Source organism: Bidens hawaiensis, unplaced genomic scaffold (assembly GCF_021521415.1).
Source record: "Bidens hawaiensis isolate Kalapana, Puna unplaced genomic scaffold, B.hawaiensis_p1.1 tig00021201_1, whole genome shotgun sequence".
Lineage (NCBI taxonomy): Eukaryota > Viridiplantae > Streptophyta > Magnoliopsida > Asterales > Asteraceae > Bidens > Bidens hawaiensis.
Genome location: NW_027493285.1, coordinates 128,406 through 140,639, shown reverse-complemented (window position 1 = coordinate 140,639; position 12,234 = coordinate 128,406). Strand labels below are relative to the sequence as shown.

At 46.4% G+C, this 12,234-nt stretch overlaps 1 pseudogene across 1 annotated transcript; it reads left to right on the top strand.

The window, feature by feature from the left end:
• LOC143563028 (cytochrome P450 736A117-like) lies at positions 1-12,142 on the top strand (annotated as a pseudogene). The gene is made up of 3 exons (XR_013140588.1): positions 1-479; positions 10,854-11,246; positions 11,531-12,142. The product of XR_013140588.1 is annotated as a cytochrome P450 736A117-like (transcript).
• Positions 12,143-12,234: the final 92 nt, after the last annotated feature.

The following is a 12,234-nucleotide window of genomic DNA, read 5'->3' as shown; positions in this document are numbered from 1 at the left end:
ATGGTTCCGTTGTTGTATGTCCTCATCCGTATTCGTATTTCTTGTCCACCTTATTATTCATTCAACTTCCACCAATAAAAACCTACCACATTTGCCACCAAAACTACCGGTGATCGGCAACCTCCACCAGATCGGTCGACTCCTCCACCACTCGCTCCATTCGCTATCCCAAAACCATGGTGGACCACTCATGCTTATTCACTTGGGCTCTATCCCAACTTTGGTCGTCTCTTCAGCCGATGCGGCCCGTGAGATTATGAAAACTAATGATCTCATATTTGCTAATAGACCTGACGTCAAAGTGTGGCACCGACTCCTTTGCGACTTGAAAGTAGTGTCGGTGGCCCCTTATGGCGAATACTGGCGGCAAGTCAAGAGTATTATGGTTATACATTTGTTAAGCAATAAAAAGATCGAAGCACATCGTGAGATTAGAAGACGAGATCTCCAATGTTGTTGACAAAATTAAGAAATCAAAGGTATCTACTTTATTGGGATCGGTTTGCCACATGTATTAGAAAAAAGAAGAAAATCAATTGTTTGTGAAGAAACACTAAGTGAACCCCGGGCAGATTATAGATAATCTGGGGGTTAAGTAATGTTTCCCACGAGGATGAGGTCTAGCAGAGAAGGTTGTTCTTCAGGGGACCTGCAAAACAGACACCGTAAGCTCGTCACTGAGAAGGGGGGGGGGGGTTCCTCCTTGTGACCACCCTCCGGCGTGAGAATCAGACTAGATTGCTCTGAATATAAGTGTATATTAAGAGATTGCTAGATAAGATTGAGATATCAGATGATGTCCTTACCATTCCAAAGTGTTGAAGTATTTATAGCCGAAGGTAGGTTTCCTAGAAGGTACAGCCGGCTGAATAGTATTCTTGTTCCACCAACAGTGGACTACGCACAGGCCATGCTGGTTGGTGGATAGGCTACGGCCAACAGTAAAGGTCGGCTGTATACTGTTCCTTTACTGCCGGCTACGCACTGTTCCACCAACTGTAGGCTGCGCACGTCCCATCGTAAGGGTTGGTGAGTAGGCAGCGGCTAATAGTGACAAACAGTACTAGAGGGTGCTCCTCCTCGTATTGTTGTCGGTGAGCTGTCACCCTGTGATTGGTTCATGGGCTGCTCTGGTCAATTTGTCTGTTCCGCCCATACCTTAGTAGGTATAGTACGAAAGACCTTCCAGAAGCATACGGACTGGCTCATTTAGGCGGGAGTATTCCCGCCTTGCTCATTCCTTCATGTGACTACTGAAGTAGCTAATGCCTTGTGCGTGTAGCCTTGCTGTTAGTGCGGGTAGCCTTCCCTGATGGCTTGTATCCGCAGCTGCGGGAACAGGCGGGGTACTTCACCATTGGGAGGCTTTCCCTGCGGGTACAGCTGGCGTACTGCGCGTAAGGTTCTTTGAGCATGGTGGGTCCTGCTGGAGCAGTTGGTCATTGCGCAGACGTCCCTGTTCAAGGTGAGTCTTGCGGGTCCAACTGGGCTCTGCTGGGACCTACCTCTTCAAGTCCCCCCAGTCCAATGTTCTTCTCATGAATTATTAATAAGTGAGGTGAACTTTTGGACTTAGCAAGGGGTTTTGAAAAGGGTTTAGTTTTTAGGTTTTCCGTGGTGATTCTTCCCGCGGTTTTCCTGATGTCACGCAGAAATTCCCGAGTTTCCTGCTTGATCTTTGGGTATGATGCGGGTAGGTCTGTAACCTCCTCGCAAGTCAGGAGCGTTGAGTCCCACTTGTGTGGATTCTCCATGAGGTTTTGGTAGTTTTGAACATAGTGATCAATTATGTTAAAACCACCAATCCCATCATGGAGCTTCAAACAACGTAGTTCTCGACGTTCCCGCTATGCGGGGATGTTATTTCCGTTTCCGCGAGCATTGCCCAGAAGATCCTTCTTGGTTTCAATTCCCAGCGGAGCGCTAGGTATGTGAAGGGTTTTGCCTTAACACTGTACCCGCGCTCGTCTTACGGTTACTTTACTTCCAAGGTATTACTGGCGTCAATTCCCTGCGGGTGCTAGGTATGTGAAGGGTTTTGCCTAAACACTGTACCCGCACCCGTCTTATAGTTACTTTGTTGCCTAGGTATACTTGGCTTCAATTCCCTGCGGGTGCTAGGTATGTGAAGGGTTTTGCCTTAACACTGTACCCGCATCCGTCTTACGGTTACTTGTTTGCCAAGGTTTTCTTGGCTTCAATTCCCTGCGGGTGCTAGGTATGTGAAGGGTTTCGCCTTAACACTGTACCCGCATCCGTCTTACGGTTACTTGTTTGCCAAGGTTTTCTTGGCTTCAATTCCCTGCGGGTGCTAGGTATGTGAAGGGTTTCGCCTTAACACTGTACCCGCATCCGTCTTACGGTTACTTGTTTGCCAAGGTTTTCATGGCTTCAATTCCCTGCGGGTGCTAGGTATGTGAAGGGTTTTGCCTTAACACTGTACCCGCATCCGTCTTACGGTTACTTGTTTGCCAAGGTTTTCTTGGCTTCAATTCCCTGCGGGTGCTAGGTATGTGAAGGGTTTTGCCTTAACACTGTACCCGCATCCGTCTTACGGTTACTTGTTTGCCAAGGTAAGGAGTATTTTCCCGCTTACTTTTTAATTTTTTTGAATTTTGAATTTTGAAATTCGAAGAGTTGGTGGAAAGATAAGAACAGTCCAAACCTCTGAAACGTCGTGCGACGGTTTCTTCTGACTGTGTCAGGACGTGCAGGAAGTTATGGTGACGTGACAGTACATGGTCATTCCAGACGCTTTTTCAGGCGTGTGGGCGCGATTTTTCGGGCGCGTGGCCGCGAAATTAATGGTACGCGTCCTTTCAACAGCTGTTGCCAGCTTGCTTTTTGCCACGTGTCATAGTTTCATTGCACCTTCGATTTCTCTCTCTTCCGCATTAAATGCATCGCATTAATTGCGATTAGTATATAAAGGGGGAGAGGGTTCTTTGTAATCCACACTTTCACTCTTCTCTTCATCTTTTAAGCGATTTCCGGCGAATACTCCCCTTTTCAGGCAAGCATTCTCTCGAAATCGCTTTCTTCTTTCCTTTGCAAGATGTCGTCTCGTGATCTTGAATCTACAGCCGATGACAAGAGTACTGCTGGCGAGTGCCAGTGTGCTCTGCCTGGCGATCTGTACCAGTACGTCGTCAGGAAGTTCATGCTCGAGTCTCTCGAGCCTGAGTTTCCTGAACCCCATCAGACTGTGTACGATGCCCCCAGAGGCAAGATCGGGGTATATGCTGCATTATTTGTTTATGGGAATCTTAGGTTCCCATTGACAAAGTTTGTTTATCGTGTCCTTGAGAGGCACGGTGTTCATTTGACCGAGTTGCACCCCATGGCGATCGCCAAGATTCGCCACTTCGAGTGGGTTTGCCGGATTCTGGGCATTGAGCCCTATGTTGACCGCCTGATGACCTTCTACACTTGGAGGTGCATCCAGGGGTGGTATACGTTGATAACCCGGATAAAGGGTTTGAAAATCTGCGCAACCGAGCGCAGTCTTCGCGCATGGAAGCGGGAATTCTTCTACATATCCGCTCGCGCCATCCCCCTTGCCATGAAGTTCAAAAATGGGCAAGTACTTCCCAGCCTTCACGCCTCCAACTACGAGGAGGCGGAATGGTTCTCGAAGATATCTCGGGTCCAATCTCCAGTTTACCGGTTTGCGGAGTCCGGGATGGTGATGCTGGGGATGAGCCGGGTGTGGAAGGAGGCGGATGCGCGAAAGATCCCAATCGTCCTCGAATACGGTTCGAACTCTGTTCCTTACGGTATGCTTTGTTTCCTTTTGTTGATTTAGAATATCTTCTAACTTCTTTCCTGTTTATTTCAGAGGGGAACGACTTGCAGTCGCTCCTGAACCCGCGGGAGGCTGATGGTCCCGCTCGGATGGGTACTCGCGCTCTAGACGAGAACGAGTTGCCCATCCTAGAACAAACTTCGGATCGGTTCGTGGAGGTCTACCCGCTAGGCCACGAGATCCTGAGCGCCAGGCGGCCAGGTAAGGCGCTCTTCAACCCTCGACCCCTCAATGTTGAAACCTCTGCTGGAATTCCTCTAATCGTATGTTCTGATGAGGAATCCGCAGATGGTCCTCCGTTGGTGCGGAAGAAGAAGGCTGCCGGCGGGAAGGGAAAGGAGAAGGTGGCCTCCACTGCCGATCCGGCGCCTCGGTCTGATTCGGAGACCGAGAGCGAAGAGGTGGCGGGGAATCCCGGTGGTGATAAGACCACCGCTCCGGAGGCTGCGACTGTCACCTCCGGAGAGCCCAAGAAGACGACGGTAACCGGCGCAAAGAGGCCGGCTCCATCGGGTTCGTCCCCGCCTCTCCGTACCTTTAGGCACAAGAAAACCCGTAAGTACAAACTTCCTTTCTTTTAACTTCATAGTTTAATATCGTTAACACTTATCTTCTTTACGCAGGCGTGGATGTTGACGCATTCCAGGGTGGAGCGCAGAGGAGTACCTCTCCGCCAATGACGGTAGGCTTGGTCAGCCTACCTGAGGCGACGACCCAGGTGCCTGCGCCTGCTTCCGCTGGTTCAGTTGCTCACTCCTTTGAGCCGACTGTTCCAGCTGAGATGACGTCACCGCCGGCTGTGAGTGCGATTTTTACAGCATCTTTCACCGAGCCGGCGGTCACTCTTGCTGCGGATCCCGCAGCCGCTACCGCGGCGGCTTCTACCATGCCCCCGTCATCGGCAACGACGGCCGATCCATCAGGTACGCATGGGGCTTCTCGCCAATCTCTGCCACCTTCCCATCTGCCTGACCTCTTGGATGGATTTCCGTTGGGTTCAGGTGATGGGTTTGTCGGCTATCGGCCTGTTATTGACCCTACAAGTGCGTAGGGTTCTTTTGGCCCCCCCTTTATATATATATATATATATATATATATATTATCATCTTTTCCTAACTGCTTTATGTTTTTTGCAGTGTCGGATTCCAATGAAGTGTATGTTCCACGATGGAACATTTACCGAGGAACAACCCTTCGCACCCCTGTGGAGTGCGTGGAATGGGCTCGTCACGCTGCTCCCAGTGGTGCGTTGGGGGAAGCCATGGCTAGCTACCAGGAGGGTAGGCTAACCAATGAGCTTCGGGTTCTCCTGGCCCGGATGCAGCCGCGCGTCGAGCTGCTTTGTCGTGAAAACGACAAGTTAAAAGCAGCTCGCCTTAAAGAAGTGGCTCAGGCGCGGGCTGTCCGGGAGGAGAACCAAAGGCTTTCCGCGGTGGCTGCGGAAAAGGAGAAGGCCTTCAAGGCCCTCGAGGTTGAAGTTCAGGCTCGACTCGAGGCCCGTTCCAAGGCTGCCCAAGCTGTTAATGAACAGCTTCGGCTGGCTAAGGAAACTGCAAGGAACGCAACCGAGAGGGCCACCAAGGCTGAAGCTGTTGCTGAGCCTCTACGCGTGGAGAATGAAGAGCTTAAAGCCAAATTAGAGGCTCTCCAGCAGGCTCATGATGCCTTGGCGATGGAAGACGCCAAAAAGCTCCAGGAGATCTTGGACCAGAGGGGGGTGCTTGACCATACTGAGCGGAAGCTAAAGGGCGTCGAAGAGGCTGCGGCTAAAGAAGTGTTGCTTGCCAACCTCAACAAGAGTGAAGCCGAACGCGCCCGTAACGAAGCTCAAGCTGCCCTCCAAGAAGCTCTGGTTGCCAAGGAATGGCTTCTTCGAGAAGCGTTGTCTCAGGTATGTTTTCATGTCTTTACGCTTTTCTTTGTAAATAGAAAAGGTTTTGACACTTGTATATTTTCTTTTGTAGGTTGTGCATCGGGTCTTTGCTGAGACATCTTATGACGATGCTATGAGCGCAGCCCTCAACGCTTCTCACGAGGATGGGGAAAAGGTCGGCTTCCTGCTTGGTTTAGGGTTCGTTGAGAAAGGCATCCCGCCTTCCAACTTCCCTTTGTATAATGTTGATACTGAAGCTGTTTACGACCAAGCAGTGAATCAGTACGCCGCCTTCCCGCATCCGGTGGTGGAGAAGGTGAACCAAGTTGCTGCTGCTGATGATGGGCTAGCTATCCTTAAAGCTTTCCTTGAACTGCCACGCTCTACCGATGGTGCCGGTCCAAGTGGAAGTGGCCCTGAAGCCTGATCCTGAAGATCCCTTCCCACTGCTAGGATAGATTTAGCTTGTATAGATTTATTTTCTTGTAGGCGGGTAGTTACCCGGCCATTCTTGTAATGAATCATGAAATATAAATCGTTGTGCGGGTAAGACCGCTATCTTCTTTGGATTCCTTGCTTTATAAACGTTATATGACTTGCATACTTTAGTTTAAATTAGCAATTTTCCAAGTGTTTAGAATAAGTTAACCTTTGAACGTGGCAGATAATAGGTGTGAAGTTTTGCTTCCTCTTTCGTGATTGTGCGGGTAGGACCGTCACTTGCACTTAGTAGGATGGCTAAACTTTACCTATATCTGACCTGCGTGTAGGTTTTCCTCATCTTTTCTTGAAATTTCTAAGTCTTTAGGATAAGTTAACCTTTGAACGTGGCAGATAATAGGTGTGAAGTTTTGCTTCCTCTTTCGTGATTGTGCGGGTAGGACCGTCACTTGCACTTAGTAGGATGGCTAAACTTTACCTATATCTAACCTGCGTGTAGGTTTTCCTCATCCTTTCTTGAAATTTCTAAGTCTTTAGGATAAGTTAACCTTTGAACGTGGCAGATAATAGGTGTGAAGTTTTGCTTCCTCTTTCGTGATTGTGCGGGTAGGACCGTCACTTGCACTTAGTAGGATGGCTAAACTTTACCTATATCTGACCTGCGTGTAGGTTTTCCTCATCCTTTCGTTAGAAATTTTTCTTGAATAAGTTAACCGTTCGACGCGCGGTTGTCAATAGGTTAGTGTTCAGTTTCCTTTATCATGATTCATGCGGATAGACCGGCACTTTCATTTAGTGGGATGACTGAACTTTTCCCCTTCAACTGACCTGCGTGAAGGATTGCCGTTTTTTGGGTTTATGCGGGTTTTGCCGCCTTCCCCATGCAACGACTTTCCACGTAATTATGCGGTGAAAACCGGCATATTAGTGTTGAATAAATTAACCGTTCGACGCGCGGTTGTTGATAGGTTAGTGTTCAGTTTCCTCTCATGATTCATGCGGATAGACCGGCACTTTCATTTAGTGGGATGACTGAACTTTTCCCCGTCAACTAACCTGCGTGAAGGTTTGCCGTTTTTTGGGTTTATGCGGGTTTTGCCGCCTTCCCCATGCAACGACCTTTCACGTAATTATGCGGTGAAAACCGGCATATTAGTGTTGATAGTTCATAAAAGTATAAATGTAAAATCATCAGCGTCGATGTTTTAAGGAGAATCATTTCCATTAGAAGTGGCTCTTGGCCTTTTCTTTACAAATTTGGAATTGATTTACATGCAAACTGTGTAAATGAGCTCCCTTCCATGTTGTTGGGATGGGAGTGCCATCGAGCCGATACGCACCTGGTTCGGGATCTCGTTCTTTACGCAGCATGTAGTCTCCATATCGAAGCTGGAATTTTATTCGTGTTTTCCCCAGCTGGGGTTCTACACGCATCAGCCTGCTCAGCGTTCATTGCGCCACGAGGTGCGCGAGCGTCCCATCTCTGACAAATGCTTCGACCATGTCCTTTACGTCTATGCATTCTTCGGTGTTGTGGCCTTTTGTCCTGTGAAAGTCACAGTATTTACTCCGATCAGCATTGTGACGATGTCGGATTATTTGAGGCTTTGGCCATGGGAGCTCCTCGGTGGCGAATATCTCGGTGACGCTTTTGGTGAGCGGCGTCCATCTGGAGTTCTGGGTCGATCGTACGTTATCCCTTCCGCCTAACCGATGTTGCAAGCCGGATGAGGTGTCAAAGTTTACCCTTGACTGCCAAATGCCTAGCTTTCGCTTTTTGTTTAATCGGGCGGTAAGGACGTTGTCTTCCCTTGTTTTCTGGGTGTAGAGGTTTGTGCTCTGTGGGAGATCTCTACCCAGTTGCTTCTCCGTTTCCACAAAGCGTTTTGCTGCTGTCATGATGGCATCCCATGTGGATGGCATGCCATCTTTACCCGTTAAGGTGCGGATGAGCTCTGGGTCGTTCGCGCCCTGGATGAAAGCAGCGCGAACAAGATCTTCGCTAATATTACCCAGACTTAGCTTCTTCGAGTTGAAGCGAGTGATGAAGTCCAGCAAAGATTCATCTTTCTCTCGAATGCATTTGAGGATTGTCCATTGCTCCTCGGTATACTTTCTTTGCTGGCTGAAGTGCTGGCTAAACTTCTGTTCGAAGTCTGCCCAGTCGTAGATGTGGTTTACCGGTAGACAATCGAACCACGCTCTAGCAGCCCCCACAAGCGTCATTTGGAACATGTAACACCACGTTGGTTCCGTCCAACTACTGACGGTTGCCCCCGCTATGAATCTATTCAAATGATCATCGGGGTCAGATATACCATCATATGTGCCTATGCTTGACATTTGTTTGGCACTTTTTGGGGCGATGGCTTCCGCAATGTCCCTTTCAAATTTGGACGTTCCCGCATTTGCAACGCTTGGTCTGAATGTTTTGGAGAAGTCACGTGGACTTCCACCTGTGTTTATTGGTTTAAAGGCTTGTCCAAAATGCCTTCTCGGTTGGGAGTCCGTTTCCTTACGCTTCCCTTTTGCCCTATGGCGAGGGTTCGCGTCGGAGTCGGATTCCTCCGAGTCATCGTCCAAGTATTCTTCGAATTCGTCAGCCTGTTGGACGGAACGCAAGCGTTCGTCCAACTCAGCTTGGAATTCCTTCTGACGTGCCTCCGCCCATGCCTTAACTTCATCGAGTGTTTGGCGGGGGAGTCTTGTTCTTTTCTCTAACTGGGTATCGGTGAATCCCAGTGAGCGATTATTTACTGCACTTGCCCCAGCTTGGGTAACTGGGGTAGTGTTCGTAAAATTTACTTCACTTGCCCCGGCTTGGGTAACCGGGGTAGTGTTTGTAAAGACTGTGTAGCCGGTATTCCCCCCAGTAGCTGGGGTTGTGGTTACCGGAGTTTCTTTAACCATCTTAGAAGTTTGAAAAAACTGGAGAAAAATGTTCTAGCTTTGTCCCACGGATGGCGCCAATGAAGAAACACTAAGTGAACCCCGGGCAGATTATAGATAATCTGGGGGTTAAGTAATGTTTCCCACGAGGATGAGGTCTAGCAGAGAAGGTTGTTCTTCAGGGGACCTGCAAAACAGACACCGTAAGCTCGTCACTGAGAAGGGGGGGGGGTTCCTCCTTGTGACCACCCTCCGGCGTGAGAATCAGACTAGATTGCTCTGAATATAAGTGTATATTAAGAGATTGCTAGATAAGATTGAGATATCAGATGATGTCCTTACCATTCCAAGGTGTTGGAGTATTTATAGCCGAAGGTAGGTTTCCTAGAAGGTACAGCCGGCTGAATAGTATTCATGTTCCACCAACAGTGGACTACGCACAGGCCATGCTGGTTGGTGGATAGGCTACGGCCAACAGTAAAGGTCGGCTGTATACTGTTCCCTTACTGCCGGCTACGCACTGTTCCACCAACTGTATGCTGCGCACGTCCCATCGTAAGGGTTGGTGAGTAGGCAGCGGCTAATAGTGACAAACAGTACTAGAGGGTGCTCCTCCTCGTATTGTTGTCGGTGAGCTGTCACCCTGTGATTGGTTCATGGGCTGCTCTGGTCAATTTGTCTGTTCCGCCCATACCTTAGTAGGTATAGTACGAAAGACCTTCCAGAAGCATACGGACTGGCTCATTTAGGCGGGAGTATTCCCGCCTTGCTCATTCCTTCATGTGACTACTGAAGTAGCTAATGCCTTGTGCGTGTAGCCTTGCTGTTAGTGCGGGTAGCCTTCCCTGATGGCTTGTATCCGCAGCTGCGGGAACAGGCGGGGTACTTCACCATTGGGAGGCTTTCCCTGCGGGTACAGCTGGCGTACTGCGCGTAAGGTTCTTTGAGCATGGTGGGTCCTGCTGGAGCAGTTGGTCATTGCGCAGACGTCCCTGTTCAAGGTGAGTCTTGCGGGTCCAACTGGGCTCTGCTGGGACCTACCTCTTCAGTTTGCAATCCAAAGTCACAAACGTTCGATACATATACCCGATTCATAATCAGTTCACCTATTAGTTTATTATTAAAAAAGCCACATATATTCCCATTCGTTCTTATTACTTTTCTTTTTTATTTATTTCTTTTTAACATTTAACTTCACTAATAATTTGATTTTTCTTTATTAATTTGTAATAGTTAACTTTAAAAAAATATATACAAATATACTGTGAAACTTTAAATAAATATATATAAATATACATTTTCACTTAACTTTATATTGTGAACAATCTGATATAAATTTTATAAAAGACATAATTACTTCAACGGTTTTTTTAATATGGGTTCATTTGATGAATAGATTCGAAAAAAAATCTACTTTATTAAGAATGTTTCATAAATATAAATATTTTAAATAATTTTAAATTAATATATTATTTTTATATATATAAATTATTTTTTATATTTCTAGACATGTTTGATACAAAACAACGATTAGAAATTATATTTATTTAATAAAAATAGTAAAGTTTGGGTTGTTAATAAGTGTGAAAAGTTTGATTTGGTTGAGCTGGTTAGGTGGGAAAGAGGGAAATCAGTTTTATAATAAGACTGAGTTAGGTTGGTTTATGAATGAAAATGACCTTAATGTGATATAGCAAAAATATTAAATCATATTTCTAACTACGACATAAACAATTATAATAACAGTGTAAATAATATATTGCATATGATAACAGGTGGTGGATTTGAGTGATTTGTTTGTAAGGTTTACCAATGACGTAAATAATATATTGCATATGATAACAGGTGGTGGATTTGAGTGATTTGTTTGTAAGGTTTACCAATGACGTGGCATGCAGGGTGACGTTTGGGAAGAAGTATAGTGACGGGGAGAGTGGGAGTAAGTTTAGGAAGATGTTGGATGAGTTTTTCGAGGTGCTCGGCGGATTTAACTTGGAGGATCTTGTTCCTTGGCTTGCATGGGTGGCCCGAGTAAGAGGGTTTCATGCTAAAGTCGAGAGGGTTGCCAGAGAGATGGACGAGTTCTTGGATGGTGTTGTGGAGGAGCGGCTGGCGGGTCAATTGCCAGCGGGCTGCGATGACGGTAGAGAAGACTTCATTGATGCATTGATAAGGATCCAACAACAAGACAAGTTAAGAGTGGTTCTTGACAAACTTGCCATCAAAGCACTCCTCTTGGTAACAAATTTTCCATCTATAGTAGTAGTGGTACATGGTTTGGTTACAAATTATATTTTGGTTTATTATTTCTTAAATGATAAGATGTGGTTGGCTCTCCATAGGCTACCATATAATGTTACCAAGAGGGGTCTTAAGGTAAAAAAAATTTAACTCGCAAATTTAACATTAACTTTTTCATCCTTGAAAATCAAAGTTTAACCCTTTATGATTAGAACTTTTGAGAATAAAGTATAAATCAAAGTCGATTTTGACAACATTTATAATAAATTATATTTTTGTAGGATGCATATACTGCTGGAACAAATACAACAACTACAGTATTAGAATGGACATTTAGTGAGCTTCTGAAACATCCCATGGCTTTAAAGAAAGCACAATGTGAAGTGAGGATGGTTCTCAAGGGTAAGCACCAAATAAACCAAGAAGACATAGATAGCATGAAGTACTTGAAAGCCGTGTTCAAAGAAACTCTTCGTCTTCATCCACCCATCCCAACTCTAGTCCCTCGAGTAGCGAGTCAAGATGTTAAGGTCATGGGATATGACGTTAGAAAAGGAACTCGAGTTATCATTAACGCATGGACCATTGCAAGAGACCCTAAAGTGTGGGATGACCCTATTGAATTCAGGCCTGAGAGATTTTTAGACTGCAATATTGATTTCAAAGGTCTTGATTTTGATTTGATTCCATTTGGTGTCGGGAGGAGGGGATGCTCGGGGATTGCTTTTGCAATGGCGACAAATGAGAATTTGTTGGCAAACCTTTTGCACAAATTCGATTGGGAGCTACCTAATGGAGAGACTGAAGAATATCTCGACATGAGTGAATGACCTGCTCTTACGATTCGTAAAAAGGTTCTACTTTTGGCTGCTGCGACACCATTTTCTTCTTAAATATTGCATGTTCCTAAGTAAATATGGTTAAAACTACTCAGTGTTACAATTTAAGTTTATCATCACATTAATAACGTGTCAAACACTGGTTA